The following is a 6,000-nucleotide window of genomic DNA, read 5'->3' on the forward strand; positions in this document are numbered from 1 at the left end:
CCCCTTTCTTCATCCTTACCGTAGCCACATGTTTGAATTCCGCTCTCAACCATGCATCTTTATTGGTTATATATCAAAACAAAAGGGCTATATGTATCTTCATGTGCCAACTAATCGGGTTTATGTCGCTCGTCATGTTGCCTTTGATGAGGAATGTTTTCCTTATCAAGAACACCTAAAATCATGCACTTCCAGATCCCACTCTACTTTCTTTACCATTCCCCCCACACTACTTCAACAAGTTGTATCTCTTCTTTTACCTCTACAGGCTTCAACTCAATTGTCAACGACTACTCAGGATGTTGTTCAGCCTTCGACAAGCACACAAGTAATTACCTCTTCTTAACCTTCATGATCTACTAAATCACCTTCTCCCATACCTTCAAGGAATTCTGTTTCACCTTTAAAATCCCACTTCCCACCTCCTCATTCCGCTTACCCTTCAACTGCTCCTTCGTATTTTCGACACCAGATAACTCTCACCTTAAAATGATAACTCGTTCTAAAACCAATTCCTTAGCTCCAAAAGCTCTAACCACATCCAAACACCCTCTTCCAGTTAATCCCTTCCCTATTGAGGAACCCAAAAATTTTAATCAGGCTTCCAAACTTCCTCAATGGTAGCAAGCTATGCCAAAAGAATTTTCTGCTTTTATGCAAAATAATCCATGGCAACTTGTTCCACCTCTGCCTAACTCTAATGTCGTTGGTTGTAAGTGGATTTACAGGATAAAGCATCATGTTGATGGTTCCATTGAGCGCTACAAAGATCATTTAGTGGCTAAGGGGTTTCATCAAGAGGAAGGAGTTGACTATTTTGACTAACCTGTCCCTTTTTCTCTTACTCATTTCAGAAATATTACTTTTCTTTTATACTTATTTCTTAATCCTGTTTAAGACAATCTACCAATAGAGCAACAATATGTACAAGTAGTACTCACGTTGACTTCTATATATTGATCAATTTTATATACTTCTACATCTATAGACTATAATTAATAATGTAGTATATAATGATTAATAGTATTTCAGTCATATATTTTCTTAAAAGAAATTATTTATGTAGGATTAAAGTTAAACAATAAGATTCGAAGGAACACTAATTGGACGAGTGGGACACTCGTAACAGTATTATTAGATTATACTTCCCCATCTTAAAATACTTTCTTATGTTTTTTTATTTACACGTGAAAATATAATTTAGGAGAGGCATATGACTATTTTTCCCTCATTTATGTTTGATAATATGATTTCTCTTCATTGAATATTTACTCTATTTATATGTCATAATTGAGGTACTTGTATCTTCGATGACAATTATTACTGAGGAAAAAGCAAGAAATAAATTAAATTTGACTTGAAACTTTTAAAATGACAAGTATTTTGAGGCATATGAAGTGTGTATTTTTTTAAGATTTCTATACAGTCAAACCTCTCTATAACAATATTTCGCTATAACATTCTGATTTTCTTTCGAATTAATTTTTTATAAAATCAATGATGTTCATTATAACGGTACACTCAGTTAAAAATATTTATGCTAATTATCATAAATATCATGCACATATTAAATTTTAATATGAATATCTAAATGCAAAAACAATGTATTTTTATGGTGTCATCAGTTAAGGTCATAAATTCACAAGAAAAGGTTACTAGTAATTATCTTTTTCACATTCATACTTTTGTATTTTTTTAGTTAAATTGGTTAATAAATACATTTCTACTTTTCTGTGAATACTGCAGAATCAAATTTATTAGTTCTTAGAGTAAATTTCATCAATTTTAAAAAACAATTCAAAAAATTTTTTTACCACAACTAATAGACTGGGATGGGAGGAGAATTCGTTTTCATCACCTCTCATATTGTATAATTGATTCATTTATTAATTCTGTAAATTTCATTAAACCAAATTACCTTTTAAAATCATCTTAAAAAAGAATTATATTACCCAATCACCTTACTTAAGAGGCAGATCTAAAATTTTGAATTCATGAATTTTAAATTTTCGAATTGACTGTTTATTATGTTGGAGTAAATCACAATAGATATTCATCTGATTTCTTTACACAAATACATGATTTTGATCAAAATTATTAAATTATTTTAAACTCGTGGATAAATTTTGGCTCAACCTCTATCTTATTTGTTTTAAACCTGAAAGCTAATTATTTTCTCTAGGAAAAAACATTCAGACGCCAATCACATAGACGATTTGCCGTAACCATCCCTTACCCCCCCCCCCCCCCCCCCAAAAAAAATAAAATCCAAAACTAATAATAAATAATTAAATCAATCAATTAATTAATTGTGACATGACCTATACTTAATCTTGTTAACTCCAGTCTCCAGGTGCCTTCAAAAGGTTTTTGACGTAAAATAGAATTTTTGATATATTCCATCTCCATGATTGGATATCGTTGTCTACTCTCGAATCACTAACAAGTACCCTGCCTATGTGGTTGGTTGATATGTAAATTTCTTAACATATTAATTTATAAGTATTTTAAATATCAAAGATGTTGCACAAATCGAAAATACCAAATAAATTTCACTTTGAGTTGGTTTGGTTATATATCAATGCTCAGTTAAAAATCGTTTGTGAATAATGTTAGAGTTGTGACCGAATTTTATTAATCCGGCCTTTAAAGTTTCGCAGTGCGACCCATTGTTGTGATTTTCAATGGGGTTTGTGATGGTAGCGTAGGGATCGGGCCGATAGGACCTTTATGTGATGGTAGCGCGGGGTATGGACCTTTATGTTTTTGGGCCTAGGACTTATTTGTATGCACATATTACATAAGTGCATTTAGTGGGTTGTTTTGGGTGTTCAAAAAAATACACGTCATTGAGACTAATGGGTTGTTTGTACTCTCTCTCCATTATAGTGAAAACCTCCTCGGTCTCTGCTCGAATTTTTTTCCGCAAGGGTTTCCACGAAAATCTGTGTGTTGTTCTTATTTTTTTTATTTGTGGTTTGCTTAATCTGTCTGAATCATAACAAACTGATATCAGAGCTTGGTCCATTATTTTCTCGGGGGTGACAACCATGAAGTATGATATTCCCCTAATGGATCGCAACACCAGATTTTCATTATGGCATGTTAAGATACGAGTTGTGCTCGCATAGAAGGATTTGGACGATGCTCTATCAGGATTTGATAAGATGCCTTCATAGTGGACGGACGAGGATGAATGGCATAAGAATCGATAAACTCTATCTCAGATCCACTTTCATTTATTCAGTCAGATTCTATAGGATGTTTTGAAGGAGACCGTTGTCGCTGCATTGTGGTTGACACTGAAATCGTTATGTATGACGAAAATCCTAACAAGTAAGTTGCATCTCAAACAACGACTTTATTCTCATCGTATGTCTAAAGGTGTATCCTTGGAGGATTACCTATTTGTCTTTAAGGAAATCGTCTCTAATTTAGAGACTCTGGAGGTTAAGTACACTGAGGAAGATCTAGGGTTGATTTTGTTGTGTTCGTTGCCTGCATCATATACAACCTTTAGGGATATGATTTTATTTAGTCGTGATACCCTGACCATAGATGAAGTCTATGATGCATTGTTCTCTAAGGAGAAGATGAAGCATTTTGTGAATAGGTCAGAGACTTAAGTAGACGGTCTCATTGTTCAAGGAATAAATCGTGAGAGAGAGAAACTCTAGGGGTAATGATAGAAACAGATCGAAATCCAGAAATAGAAACAAAATCTATAATTATTGCAAGAAGAAGGGTCATATCAAATCTGAGTGTTGAAAGTTACAGAATAGAGAGAAAAAAGAAGATCCAAAATCGAAGGAAAACCAACCATAAAAGTCTAGTGAAGCCAGTTTTGTTGAATATGGCGGTAGTGATGGAGAAATTTTGATAGTTTCTGATGGTAACTCCAAACCCTGTGAGGATTATATTCTTAATTCAGCTTGCACGTTTCATATGTGTCGCAATCGAAATTGGTTTACAACATATGAAACAGTCTCTAAAGGTGTTGTTTTGATGAAAAATAACACACTTTGTAAGGTAGCTGGTATTGGAACAATCAGACTTAAGATGTTTGATGGGGTTGTGAGGATACTTAGTAATGTGCGGTGTGTCTCAGACCTGAAAAGAAATCTTATTTCCTTGAGTACCCTTGCTTCGAACGGATATAGGTATACTGGTGAAGATCGAGTCCTGAAGATTACTAAAGATTCTCTTTTTGTGATGAAGGGACAGAGAATTTCTGTAAATTTGTATGTCTTGCAAGACTCTATGGTTATAGGTGATGCAAATGCTTCTAGCTCCTCTCTATCAAAAAGTGACGTTGCTAAACTTTGGCATATGCACCTAGAGCATATGAGTAAAATTGGGGTGGTTGTATTAAGCAGGAGAGGACTTCTTGATGGGCAAAGTATTACCAAATTGGAGATATGTGAGCACTGCGTTTATGAGAAGTAGAAGAGAGTCGAATTCACTAAAGGCATCCACTCAACTAAATGCACACTTGATTACATTTATTCTGGTCTCTGGGATCCTTCTAAAGTACCTTCTAGAGGAGGTGCGAATTACTTGTTGACTATTATTGATGACTATTTCAGAAAATTTTGGGTGCTCTTCCTGAAGCAAAAGACTGATATGTTGCCTACTTTCAAAGAGTGAAAGACTATAATTGAAAAGAAAACAGGGAAGCAGGTAAAATATTTTTAGACTGATAATGATTTAGAGTTCTGTTCTAATGAATTTAATGCTCTATGCAATTCAGAAGGAATCGTGAGACACTTGACAGTTCGCCATACTCCGTACCAGAATGATGTGGCCGAACGAATGAATAGGACTGTAATGGAGAAGGTGAGTTGTATGTTCTTTAATGTTGGTTTACCCAAGTCTTTTTGGGTCGATGCTGCTTCCACAGTTTGTCTTTCTTTTTAACCTCTCTCCCCAGTCGCGATTGTCACATAAATAATATCAAGCTCTGTGAGCAACATCTGCCATTTTGCGAGTCTTCCTGTGGGCATGGGCTTCTGAAAAATATATGTTAAAGGATCCATACGAGAGATGAAGTAAGTAGTATAAGATGACAAGTAATGCTTCAGCTTTTGTGCTACCCAAGTTAAGGCGCAACACGTCTTCTCAAGAAAAGTGTACTTAGCCTCATAAGTGGTAAACTTTTTGCTGAGGTAGTAGATGGCTTGTTCTTTTCTTCCCATGACATCATGTTGACCCAATACACAGCCAAAAGAATTGTCTAACACAGACATGAACAATATTAAGGGTTTGCCTGGCTCTGGAGTTCGGGTCGCTAGTGTAGGGAATTACTTGGTGGGGGTTTTATTCTTGTCATGATTCCGTGTTCCGTGTTCCATGTTGTATTACGAATCTGTGTGCTTTCCCCTGCTTTCCTCTGCTTTATATTACTTATGGGTGCCGTATTTATGTTATGTAATCTGCTTCTGTGCTGCACTATGTGTTTGTGTGGTATCTCGTGCCTTGAGCCGGGGGTCTATCGGAAACAGCCTTTCTACTTCATCAGAGGTAGAGGTATGGACTGCGTACATCTTACCCCCCCAGACCCCACTAGGTGGGAATACACTGGGTTTGTTGTTGTTGTTGTTGTTGCCTGGCTCTGGAGGAATCAAAATAGGCAGACTTGATAAGTACCTCTTGATTCTGTCAAATTCTTCTTGACATTCCTCTGTCCATTCAACTTTAGCATTTTTCTTCAGCAACTTGAATATCGGTTCGCAGGTTGTCGTAAGCTGAGCAATGAATCTACTGATATAATTCAGCCTTCCAAGTAAACTCATCACCTCCATTTTGTTCTTTGGTGGAGGTAAATCTTGGATAGCTTTTATTTTTGAAGGATCTAACTCAATGCCACGTCGACTGACTATAAAACCCAAAAGTTTTCCTGATGGAACTCCGAATACATATTTTGCTAGGTTAAGTTTAAGATCATACCTTCGAAGCCTTTCAAAGAATTTTCTCAGATCTTTGACATGGTCAGCCTGCTCT

Source organism: Capsicum annuum, chromosome 8 (assembly GCF_002878395.1).
Source record: "Capsicum annuum cultivar UCD-10X-F1 chromosome 8, UCD10Xv1.1, whole genome shotgun sequence".
NCBI lineage: Eukaryota > Viridiplantae > Streptophyta > Magnoliopsida > Solanales > Solanaceae > Capsicum > Capsicum annuum.